Source organism: Ictalurus punctatus, chromosome 19 (assembly GCF_001660625.3).
Source record: "Ictalurus punctatus breed USDA103 chromosome 19, Coco_2.0, whole genome shotgun sequence".
In the NCBI taxonomy this organism is placed as follows: Eukaryota; Metazoa; Chordata; class Actinopteri; order Siluriformes; family Ictaluridae; genus Ictalurus; species Ictalurus punctatus.
The window spans coordinates 14,440,230-14,452,529 of record NC_030434.2 but is presented as its reverse complement, the minus strand read 5'-3'; the positions used below and the strand labels follow the sequence as shown (position 1 = coordinate 14,452,529).

Here is a 12,300-nt window from a genome sequence, read left to right as displayed (position 1 = left end):
CTGATTTTCCTCCCCGATCTCTCCCATCGCTCAAGGCATCGCTGCTTTAATGCAGATAATGCGTTTCTAGTTTTGCGCCAAAATATAATCTTTTAAAATCCTTCATAATCAGAGCTACAGTGACATAAACAGTGCCTTGGAAAATGGCCTAGGAAAGACTACATAAGAGCCCAGAATAAAGCAGAAAGGAATAAGTTTGTGTAGCAACATATATTTTTCCCAACATTTGATAGGCTTTGGTAAAGGCGTTTATTTCTGGGCAGGATGCGATAAGGTGTCACACAATTATCACTGGCAGTGACATGTACAGAACATCGATCAGGATAGGACATCTGCAAAGGGCACGTGTGTATTATGCCATCCGTATCAAATAGGGCTGCAGCAGATATTTGATCAAATCAGAATGATCAATAAAATTCAGTAATAAAAAATTAGCTGGAAAAGAATTTTATTATCAGTTAGTTGGTCTATGTTATGAAGCGTGCTGTGGTATACACTATGCCACTTTACTCCATGACACAATTAATGGACCTATTTGAATCAGGAAGTTTATAAGTACTATATTACTTACTTATAAGTTTTTTTTTTTGACCCAGTAGCACACAGTATATATTTCTAACACATGTTGTGTGTCAAGTCTCCAAGTTGCCATCCTGCTTTTGGTTCACATCAAATGTGCCGGGAGTCAGTCCAAAACAGAGTCGAGTCACTGATCCCAGGCATTGAAACTGAGCTTTGGAGTCAGTTCCACACACCGAAAATGATTCACCTCAGCAAACAAAATGAATTTTGGATCCAAGTGCTTCAGTTAGGGAGATGGCCAGTGGATATTGAGATTCATATTGAGTCTGACTCGCGACAAATGAACAAATCAGGACTTGAAATGCAGGTCCCAGCGATTGAGACCATTGGTCCATTGGTCACACTTACATGTCTTTGCAAAAATAGTGCGTGGAACCGGTAAAAAACCTCGAGTGACCTGTTATTTTATTAAGCCTGTTCATGAGCTATGTAGTAACCATTTATTGTAATGCTGGAAAGAAATCTTTTTAAATCAGTATTTTTTGGTATTTGGTATATGTTTCAAATAATCCAGATATTCAGTTCAAGCTGAAAAATAATTGTAATTGTTCTAATGCATGACAAGGATTTGCTAATGAGACACAGTCACTTTTGCTGCTGCTGTTCCTGAAACAATCTGTGATGACCAGAAATCCCATGGCCAGCATGACTGCAGTATTCCTTTGATGTAGATTTCATAGTAAGATGGAGGAGCCTCCAGAAAGATTGGACCACACCCACCATCAGCCAGCACTACACTTGACTTCATAGGGAACATCAAAGGCACAACCATCTTTGTCCTAGTGCAGAAATCCGAACTTTGATGTTTAGGTTGGATACGCAGCTTCAACGGTTCTTTACTGTAGTACACGGAGGAAAATGTAAACTTTGAAGCCTTCATCAATTTTTTCGTAGACATACGCTTATGCACCTGGTGTGCATTCGCTGGGATGAAGTAATGAGGTGCAAGAAGAACCAATAATAAGAGTGCACAGAGTACTTCAGACTGAACATCTTGCCCTTTTCCACAAAGCTACAGTCATGTGAAAAAATAAGTACACCCCATGGAAATTGTTGGCTTTTTTGACATATTTGGACAAGCAAACATTCGATTCTCTTTGAAACAGTGCTTATTAATAATGTTGATATACCTGAACAAAAAACACAAGGAAAATTAGCTTTTTCAATCATTTATTCAACAGAAATATCAATAGATGTGTGATTCTTTTGTGGAAAAGTAAGTACACCCTTGGTCTCAGAAGCTAGTATTGGCCCTTTTAGCAGAAATATCTTCTTGTAGGCGTTTTGCCAGGCTTGCTGGAATTTTTGACCACTCTGCAAGATTGCAAATTGTTTGAGGGTTTTCTTGCATGTACTGCCCATTTCGAATGCCTCCACGTTTCAATATGATTCAAATCCAGGCTGTGACTGGGCCAATAATAACCTTCCATTTCTTCTTTTTGAGCCATTCCTTTGTCGGATTTGCGAGTGTGCTTGGGATCATTATTCTGTGGAAAGGTCCACTTTTGGTTCAACTTAAACTTTCGGACAAATGGCCTCAAATTATCTCCGAGCACTCTTTGATACGATGCAGGGTTCCTAGTTGAACGGATGAATGTAAGCTATCCAGTCCCTGAGGCAGCGAAGCAACTCCAATCCATAACATTTCCACCACCGTGTTTCACAGTTGGTATGAGGTGCTTCTCCTGAAAAGCTGTATTTGGTCTGTACCAAACATATCTGCTGTTACTGTGGCCAAACAAGTCTATCTTTGATTCATCTGTCCATAGCACATTATTCCAAAAGGCCTGCTCTTTGCCTGTATACTCATTTGTAAACTGTAGTCTTGCAAAGTCTTTTTCCTGGTATGCATCCCATGCAGGTCAAATTCCTTTCTGATTGTAGATGCATGCACTTTGACACAAACTTTCTAGCAGATCCTGTGATGAAATTTTAGGGTTCTTGGAGATTTCTTTTCATAACAGACGGTCTGCTCTTGAGCTGAATTTGTTGGGACGGCCAGTCCTGGACAAATTGGCAGTCTTTTGAAATCTGCTCCATTTGTAGATGATTTTCCTTACAGTGGAATGATGCATTTCAAATAATTTGGAGATCTTTTTAAATCTCTTACCAGACTCATAGGCATCCACAACCTTTTTTCTGAAGGCTCTTTAGATTTTGGCATGATGGCACCACACACCTCAATAGCAAAGGGAACACCAAACACTAGATATGAAAGGGGTATAAATAAGACCGGTTCCACCTGCACTCCATAAGCAGGTTCTAATTACTGGCACCCAGTCTTCAACACCTGATTCTAATTTTATGGATTTAGGGGTGTACTTACTTGTCCATGTGACTTGTCTGCTTTTTGTTCATTTAAATTGAGAAAATTACTATAAAATGTCAGTTTTATGTGTCATTTGATAGTGTATCACCTTTATTAATAAGCATTGTTTCAAAGAGGAACAAATGTTTGCTTATCCAAATATGTAAAAAAAAAATAAAAAAATAAAAAGGCAACAATTTCCATGGTGTGTACTTATTTTTTCACACGACTGTATTCACAGATACATAAATGAGGATACATAAATGAGCTCGAAAAACACGAAACGGAAAAAAAATTCTTTCTTTGTACTTCACTCGGATGAGATTAAGTGAAAGAAGCCGATAAGATGGCATGAAAGGCCAGGAAGATTTTTAGGCAACAGAAAAACACACAAGGTTGATTATTACTTTGAGGAACAGTCTGATATTCACATACCGTTTGCCATTTTAAAATGTCACTAGGTAAAAGTTTAATGGCCAGGAGGGGTGCAGAATATTAGCATGCTCTTTCTCTAATTCTACAAGGATAATCAAGTCTGAGTCAAATTCTATAGCAGTACTTAAACACAATTAATCTTATAGCGATTTTCATGAGCAGTGAGGTTCTTCTGTTTTAAATGCACTGATTGCTCAATGTACAAGCGTGAATTCAGACCTTTAGCTCGTTTTTTTATTTATGACTCATTAATAGCATGTTAGATGTGATATAATTCTCAGAATATGTGTTTCTTTTTATTCATCATTGTTCACATCAGCGTTAATCTGACCCCACTGGCTCACGGTGAGTCACATGATGGTGGCAGAAAAGAAAGTGTGGAAAGAATTTTTGATGAAGCATTTCTAAGATTAGAGGGATTGCATTGGGTGTAAATAGCTTGGCTATCAGACAGCTTATGCTAGCGAGGAAGATAATTAGCTGGGCCTATGTGCTTAGGAGAGCCGGGATGCAGGTGGGGCAATAGATGCAATTCCATTTGGAACTTTCCAAAGAATTTCCCATGCTGCTGCAACTGAAATAACTGACAGTCTGACAAAAATACCCGTAACATCCATGAGTTTCCATGCACCCAAACCACCTCATAATGTAACATTATAAATACCTTAGTTTTTTTTACGTGAACGTAATTGAGCGGCCATATTACAAAGTTGAACCACGTGAGCACGCACAGATATAGTTGGAGCCATGTTCGGAGCGTGTGGTCCATGACCTGGCGCTAAAGGGCGCACTTATGCTGCTTGGCTACCAGACCTGCTTTCACTTTCCACGCTGCAGCTTAGCAGCCAGAAGATGGCATGGTTCGTATGCAGTCTCCTAGAACGGGAGAGGAGGCAGCCGTGCTATTAATAGGCATGCTATGGTTCAGCTTTAACATCAGCGAGAGAGAGAGAGTCACTGTAAATAAACTGCCACTCCAATGTGCGCTTCCTGAGCTTTACCATCTCTCCTTTTTTCAGATCAGAGAGAATAAAATGTAGTATTTGATTTTTTATTTATTTATTTATTTTTTTACGCCTAATGAGCCTGTTCATATTACACAGAAGATTATGGCACACAGGAAGGTGACCTTAAAAACAGCCTTCATTATTATACACTCATTGTAGCCAATTAGATGGACCTAAATTGATTAAATAAATCCGAACAGCACAATGCATCATACATTATCACCCTACAACACTTAGATGACACCATTCCAGAAAATAGATAAACCAGGAAGCAATCTTGGTTTAGTGTTACAGGGTTTGTAGCCTTAGCAGGTTTGGCAAGTATTTTTTCTTTTTTTCTTTATTTTTTAAACAGACCCAGACTGCCCAGGGCTCTTGTCAGAGATGTTTTACGTAAGTAGTTTTTGTGTGAGTGCACTCAGGTGTTTAGCTTAGTATTGCTCCTCGATGGGAATGTGGCCTGACGTGGAGGGGCTGGATGGAGAGCATCAGAGGAGACAAGCTGAAGAAAAACAAGAACTGAAATGGTGTTTTAAACCCATGGAATTCTTACTGTTGCACATTCAGTCGGGAATCTCACTCGCTTTTGAGAACTTGACAAGTACATTTCAAAACCTGACAGCAATTCATAAACCAGTGCACACTCACTGAGCAGGATTCTGCTGTATTTTGAAATATCGTGAATATAAAATAAAACACGAGCAGATCATATAGTAGTGCATTTACATGTACGTTCATGAAGTGTTATTGGTGAAACAGCAGACAGAATCTTGGGGGGAAAACCCCCCCCTCAGAACTAAATGCAATCTTAAATCAGCCATCAGCAGTGAATAATTTTTGATTAAAAATGCATGAGAGATGACCGTCTTGAGTTATTCATCTCTATATTGCAATAACGTTTCATCCAGATTTACAGGAAGGGAGCAAGGGGGTGTCAAAAACTGAAAGGGGAAGCGCGTTAATTAGTGCTGGCTGCATTGCTCTCTGTGGACCTGAGCATTCTCCTCTCCTATTTCTCTTACGCATCCAACTGTACTGGGACTCAGGATTTCCCAGCTAAGGTTAAGGTTCTGGTTAGTTCTGAAAAGCATCATAATTCGACACATTAACTCACAGGCACGCTCGGTCACCAGACGCTACAGTAATCAATAGTCACAGCCGCATTTTTGGTGCGACCAACTCTTTATTTTCCCAAACAATCAAAGTCGTGTCTGCTGACACTTTCCCACAAACACAAGTTTCGTATGTTAACATTACAAGTCAAGATGAACTACTATTTTTACACCATTGAAAAAGGATTGTTAGTGAGTTGTATGTGTTTTGTTTGTTCAACATGTGACAATATATGTTTCATACAAGAAGGCCAGGTTGGGTTATACATTACTAGGAAAAATCTAAATAAATTAAAATTCTTAATGCACAGCCCAGTTTAGTCTTTCTTCACTCAGATTTGGCAGCAGTTCTTTTTCATGTGTGGCCAAAATGTTTTCTCCTCTCTATTACTTTGTGCCATATTTCAACATAATACTGTGTGATGAAAGTAAACAGTGGCACAATGTGAAAGACTTTTTAAAAACAAAAAACAAAATACACAGCATCTCCACAGATTTTCTCTCCATTTTCTCCCCAATTTGGTCAGTTGCCCATTCCAACCCACCAGCCAGCTCTCTGTAGACTCTTCTGCATACCTGTACTCACAGATGCCTACTATTGGCTAGTGTCTCTGTGATTGACAGGAGAGAGAGAGAGAGAGAGAGAGAGAGAGAGAGAGAGAGAGAGAGAGAGAGAGAGAGAGAGAGAGAGAGTGTGTGTGTACAAGAGCCTAAACATTTTGGCTTCTACCTTTTCTTATTGGCATTGTGACGACGAGATGAGGAGTTTACCTGTATCGATAAACATGAATTCTCAGGGGGAAAAGGGACGTGTGTAATGTTACTGTCCTTTTAATGGAAGTCCACTGGTCAACTCTGTGTTGCCTAGGAATAGAAAATGGCTTCAGGGAATCAATTTGTTCATGATATAACAACGACATTATGACGTACAATGCAAAATACGGATACATTTGGTTTTTAAAAAGATCCATTCAAAGTGCATGTATGTACAAAAAAATTAAGGGAATACTTAAAGCACACATTGGATCTCAATGAACTAAATATTCAAGTTGAAAATCTTTACTCATGTACATTGTGTGATTCGTTGAGAACAAAATGATATGACAATGGTCAATGGAAGCCAAAATCATCAACACACTGATGGCTGGATTCAAAATCACACCGAAAATCAAATAAAAATAGTCATGAAATTACAGGCTCACCCAACTTGCAGGAATTCCATCGCGGCAACTCATAATGTTAGTCAGTAGTGTGTACGGTCCCCATGTGCCTGTATGCACTCCTGACAATGTCTGGGCATGCTCCTGATGAGATGGCATATGGAGGAGTGGCGGCTTGGCGGTTAAGGCTCTGGGTTACTGATCGGAAGGATGGGCCCTTGAGCAAGGCCCTTAATACTCTGCTCCAGGGGCGCTGTATCATGGCTAACCCTGCGCTCTGACCCTGTGCTCTGGTATGCAAAGAAAAGAATTTCACTGTGCTGTAATGTATATGTGATCAATAAAGGCTCATTATCATTATCTCCATCCAGACCTGGATCAGAGCATCAGTGAGGTCCTGGACAGACTGTGCTCCAATACATATAACGTCAGAGGTTCTCAATTGGATTTAGATCTGGGGAATGTGAGGGCCAGTCAATGGCATCAATGCCTACGTTATCCGGTTACTGCCTACACACTCTTCCACATGAGGCCGGGCATTGTCATGCACCAGGAGGAACCCTTTTTGGGGGTTGTCTTGCTGTTGCCTCTTCAGTGTACCTGTTGTCACTTTCATTCGCACCAAAGCAGGTGAAACTGATTCACAATCACTTATGCTTCCTAATTGACTTGCATAAGTGTTCCCTTAATTTTTTTGAGCAGTGTGTTTTGCTTGACCTTCCAGCGAAGATACCTAAAGCATGATGGAAGGGGTCGAGTTAAGGCAGAGAAAGACGGAGTGAGAAAGGCTGTCCTTGCACCATCACACAGGCACACAGGCACTAACAAAGCATCCCACTTCATAATGAATGGCCCATTAATTTGTTTTTCCTGACAAGGTCACTGTGAGTGATGGGTGAAAGGTATTTACTTTAACCACACTGACAAAGACTCAGAGAGAGAAGAGAAAGATGAAAGAATGAAAAAAATAAACAGAACAAAATATAAAAGCATATGTTCATGCCCTTGTTCTCACTGGAAACTCAGTATTGGTGTGGCACCGTGCTGATGTCCTTGTCCTGGTCAACTGCGATGTTTAAAACATCGGCTTCGTGCAGCAAGGCCACTTCGGTGGTCTTGCATTTTGAGCCAGGTTTAAACAGCCGGGAAGGAAAGCGTGGCCATTCTCACTGTAGTGAATTACTCAGAACTGTTAAGTGGAGGAGTAGTCCAATCATAATAGCTGAGAGAAATTATTTGCTTATCCAAAGTAGCATATATACTCAGCGTTCTGTAGTACTTATTTAGCAATGGATTATCGGAGTGGCACATTGTCCTGAGGTCTCGTGCAGGTCAGCTGTGATGTCTAAAATACAACCTCTATTCCAAAAATGTTGGGACGCGGTGTAAAATGTAAATAAAAACAGAATTCAATGATTTGCAAATCTCACAAACCCATATGTTTCCCGCAATAGAACACAGAAAACATATCAAATGTTTGAACTGAGCAAATGTACCATTTTTAAGAAAAAAAAAAAAAAGGTCATTTTGAAATTTGTTTCAAATTTGTTCCACCACCTCAAGCAAAAACACCAACTACTGTATGCTAATGAAATGTTGAATGTTACTACTTTCATGTCATCATTTATATCTAATCAGCATCTGAGTGCAAAATTGAAAGGATCTTGACAACTGTAGCAACAGAAAGCTTAGGTAATGTTTACAATTTACAATGAGACAAAAATTTATGTGAATCGTCCATAGAAAGAATTGCAGTGCATTTAAATATGAATCTTTTTTTTTTTTTTTTTTTTTACCATCGTTAGCGGATATATAAGAGCAGCTCAGGTTTTCAACATGTTCCCCTCTTCTTTTCTATTTCCAAAAAGTAATGCTAATTCTGTACACAAGTACATAAGGTCAGAACAAAACAAACACCTGAATAATATAAGACTCACTACCTGCTGGTGGACAAGAAGCTTCTACAGGGTAGTACATGGAGATGTTGTTTTGCCTGGCAGAGGTTGACTAGCTGATTATGACTACAAGTAGCACCTCAGCGTCAAGATGGAGGTCAAATTCAAAACAGTTTCCAAAATTATGCACACGCTCCCTCTCTGTCATGCAAGGAACAGGATAGCAGGCTTAAAAAAAAACTGGACTGCATGTAGTAGAATGAAGATATTTGCTGCCGCTGATGGCCGACTTGGCACAGCAGTGGCAGCCTGCAGATGTCTAGGGCCTGGCATTAGCATTCATTTGAATTACATGTGTGCAAAAACAACTAACTGGCAAGGTGCAGTGTGAGTTAGTCCAAAAGCTCCTGCTTACTGAGTAGGTTTCTGTCACGGTACGCAGTGCCGTGAAGCAGTGACGTGAGAAACAGTGTTGTTAGCCTGTATATTCTGTTCATGACTCGTTTTTAAAAACTTTACTAAATGTGTCATGGCATTGGAAATGTTCCAGTTCTAGATTCATTTCTATAAAAAAAATCATTTAAGTCATTCATTTGCTGAAATCATATGTCACAGCTATAGAAAGAGACCGTGAATCTGGCACACACATATCCTCGCCTCCTGTTTTTATATTCGGCCCTGGAGTTGACATTTTGTTGATCTTCTCAGCAAGAAACAATGGAATGTTTTTTTGCTTTTTTTTTTTTTGTTGAAAAAGATGTGAATCTGAATGAATAGAGCACTATTTGCAACATAACCACTGTTTCACTTTAGCCTTTAACTTATAAGCATAATTCATTCATTCGTTTATTCATCTTCAGTAAGGGCTTTATCCCTGTCAGGGTCATGGTGGATCCAGAGCCTGTTGTATAAACATCAGATACACTAAAATGTACAAGTATCAGAAGTGCATAATACATCTGAATATGAGTATGTTTTGACATTATATATATGTCTGTGTGTGTATATGTGTGTATGTATATATATGTATATATTTCAAAGCACTTCCTGCTGCATTCATCATTTCTTTCTTTATATATTCAGGGCAATTTCATTTGTTTCTGCAATGCTAACTTTTCAGACTTTGACATTTTACCGCTGTAAATGTACTCAAATTAAATTTTCATTATTGCTTCACTTATCAAAGGAACAAGGAATGTAAACAAAGATGGAAAGAGATGGGGGGGGGGGAGCAATTAAAAAATAAATGGGCTTCCAGTATCGCCTCAGAGAAAGAGATAAAGTGCTGCTTCACACTTCCTTAGCCATGTGGTGGTTACTGTATGCGTGTGTACTGTAGGGGTCTGTTCCAGGGTCCAGCAAAGCAGCAGTACACTGAGATACTTTTTGATTGAACTTTGATTTACCAGTAGACAGCTGTGCAGAACGTCTGCGTCGATCTATCCACTAACCTAAATATGATCTGTAGTGCCCGCCATTAATATTGGCACCCTTGGTAAATATGAGCAAAGAAGTCTGTGAAAAAATTGTCTTTATTGTTTAACCTTTTGATCTTTTGTTCAAAAAATTCACAAAAATACTCTGCTCTCATGGATATTAAAAATAAATGATCCCTTCATTAAAATAAATGATCACACTGTTGGAATATTTGAAATGCATCCAAATCGATTGCAAAAACTTTTAACCTCTTTGTCATTGACATTAGCCGTGTTGTTTCCCTGTGGTATAAGTATGAAGTTGCAAACATGCAAAATCCCTTTGTCATCCATTACCGTACGAACAGCCAAAGGATGTTGAAATCAGGCGATGGCAGTTTAAAAAATAGCATTAAGCAAAGTTTAGGCCATAATGGAAGGTTTTATAACAGAAAACACACACACACACACACACACACACACACACACACACACACACACACACACACACACACGTGTTGTTACTGGTGGTTGAGATGATCTCAGGGGAACATTGATGGCATCATGAAGTACCAGGATATTTCCATCCAAAACCTGGTTGCCTCTGCCAAGAGGTTCACTTGGCGATAGATAAGGCTTTCGACATGATGATGAACAAAATAATTATTAAAGACAGTTTTTAATAGAAAATAGAAACACAAAATCCGTGTTTGATAGGGATTGAGACCTCCTGAAAACCTGTGGTCTGAACTAAATTGAAGTCCATTGCACAAACGTATAAGAATATAAAGGAACTTAAAATATTAACCGATTTCTAAGCTTTTTAGACATTACAGGAAGAGGCTCCGTACTGTTATTCTCTCCAGGGCAGTCAATAAATATTAAATGTCAGGGTGCCAATAATTTGTAGCCAGTGTTTCTTTTGTGTTTGAAAGAAGAAGAAAAAAGTATCTTTGAGCTCAGTCATATTACTTATTGTATGTGTTATTCTTGTTGGATATGAAGCATGATGGGTGCCAATAATTCTGGAGGACTCTGTATTCAGTGCATCTGCAGATATGAAAGTTGAATTCAAGTAGCCTTGTCCATTTTAGTACAAACAGACTTTAATTGGTTCATGAACACAGTGTGTGTAAATATAGTGCTTATGGAAAAATCTTTGCTTGTGGCTAATGTTCTTATTTAGTTAATATATCCTTAAGAGCACGCACTAGCAGAGCATGCTAAAACCATTAGGCACTGATGGTACTGCACATATCTTATATAATAGTTTTCAGTTTAATTGGGTCTGTTATTAAACAGAGCTACACTGTATTTTATTCAGACTCTTGTTTTAAACCGCATTAGCTATATTAGTAATCTTGATGATCCGTTTGTTGGCTTTGCTCTCCGGGCATTGTTTCCACCTTGCTTAGCTCCCATCTAATGAAAAGTGCTGTATCATTTTAATTGGCTATTGTTTTCATTGTCTGACCTGGCTGAGCGGGCGAGGAGTCTCAAAACCCACAAAAACAAGCAGGCGAGGGGAAAAATGGGAGGCAGCCTCGTTTTTGTCCAAACACGTCTAAATAAAGTTGAAAGCATTCATCATGTGAATGTACTCGCCGCATCGTGTCCCAGAGACGGAGACCCTCGGTATTTGTCACTTTGACAGAGCCGAGGCTAACAGCGCCTGCATGGTAATGATATGTACCTCACAGTTACCACATGGCTTTGTTTTTAATGTACGTTTTCACAAGCCATGAACAGTGAACACTTGATATTCTGGTTACACATAGACAAGTATGCATGGAATTTCATATCACAATTTTAATAAAGGAATTTATCTGTAACTGTTCTTCTTGATCAGCATTTCATGTGTAACAGATTCAGTTTTTATTTTATTGCTCTGGACACATGACATTTGTATACTCACTATTGCTTATTAAGTTCTCAGCTACAATCAAAAAGATCGCTAGACTGTTATAAATAGGTTGTATTTGCTTCATCCCATGTTTTGGTTGCCCAGAAATCTGAGTACCTACGTCATGCCACGTCATAAAGGATGTGTGTAGTGCAGCAGGTCGGTAGTTGCAGTGTTAAACTGCATCACGTCGCTGTAAAGTCCATTATGCTTAAACATATAACGAATGAAGACATATTTTGTGAAAGTCGGTATAAAGTACGGTTTTCTCTCTGAACGCTGGCGACTGTGATATCTGTAGCCCACAGAACCTACTTGTCTGCTGGGCATCTATGAATAAAAAACTGACAGCCACACATAATTGGTTTGTCCCACGTGCCCAGGCTTATGATTTGTCCACGTCTGTGTAAGTGTTGTGAAAAACATGCTACATATAGTGCTATATAGGTCTATGTCTATACTGTTCACTCCGGTATCTATAAG

The 12,300-nt window shown here is 39.1% G+C and overlaps 1 protein-coding gene and 1 long non-coding RNA gene across 2 annotated transcripts in view; one reads left to right on the top strand and one right to left on the bottom strand.

Annotated features, from left to right (window-relative positions):
• phf21b (PHD finger protein 21B) overlaps positions 1 to 12,300 on the top strand; it is a 72,169-nt gene that overhangs the window by 16,814 nt on the left and 43,055 nt on the right. The window lies entirely within an intron of this gene.
• LOC124629252 (uncharacterized) lies at positions 1,157 to 10,335 on the bottom strand. The gene is made up of 4 exons (XR_006984196.2): positions 8,545 to 10,335; positions 6,647 to 6,894; positions 6,216 to 6,308; positions 1,157 to 6,055 (listed from the first exon to the last, which is right to left on the bottom strand). It is a non-coding gene; the product is annotated as an uncharacterized LOC124629252 (long non-coding RNA).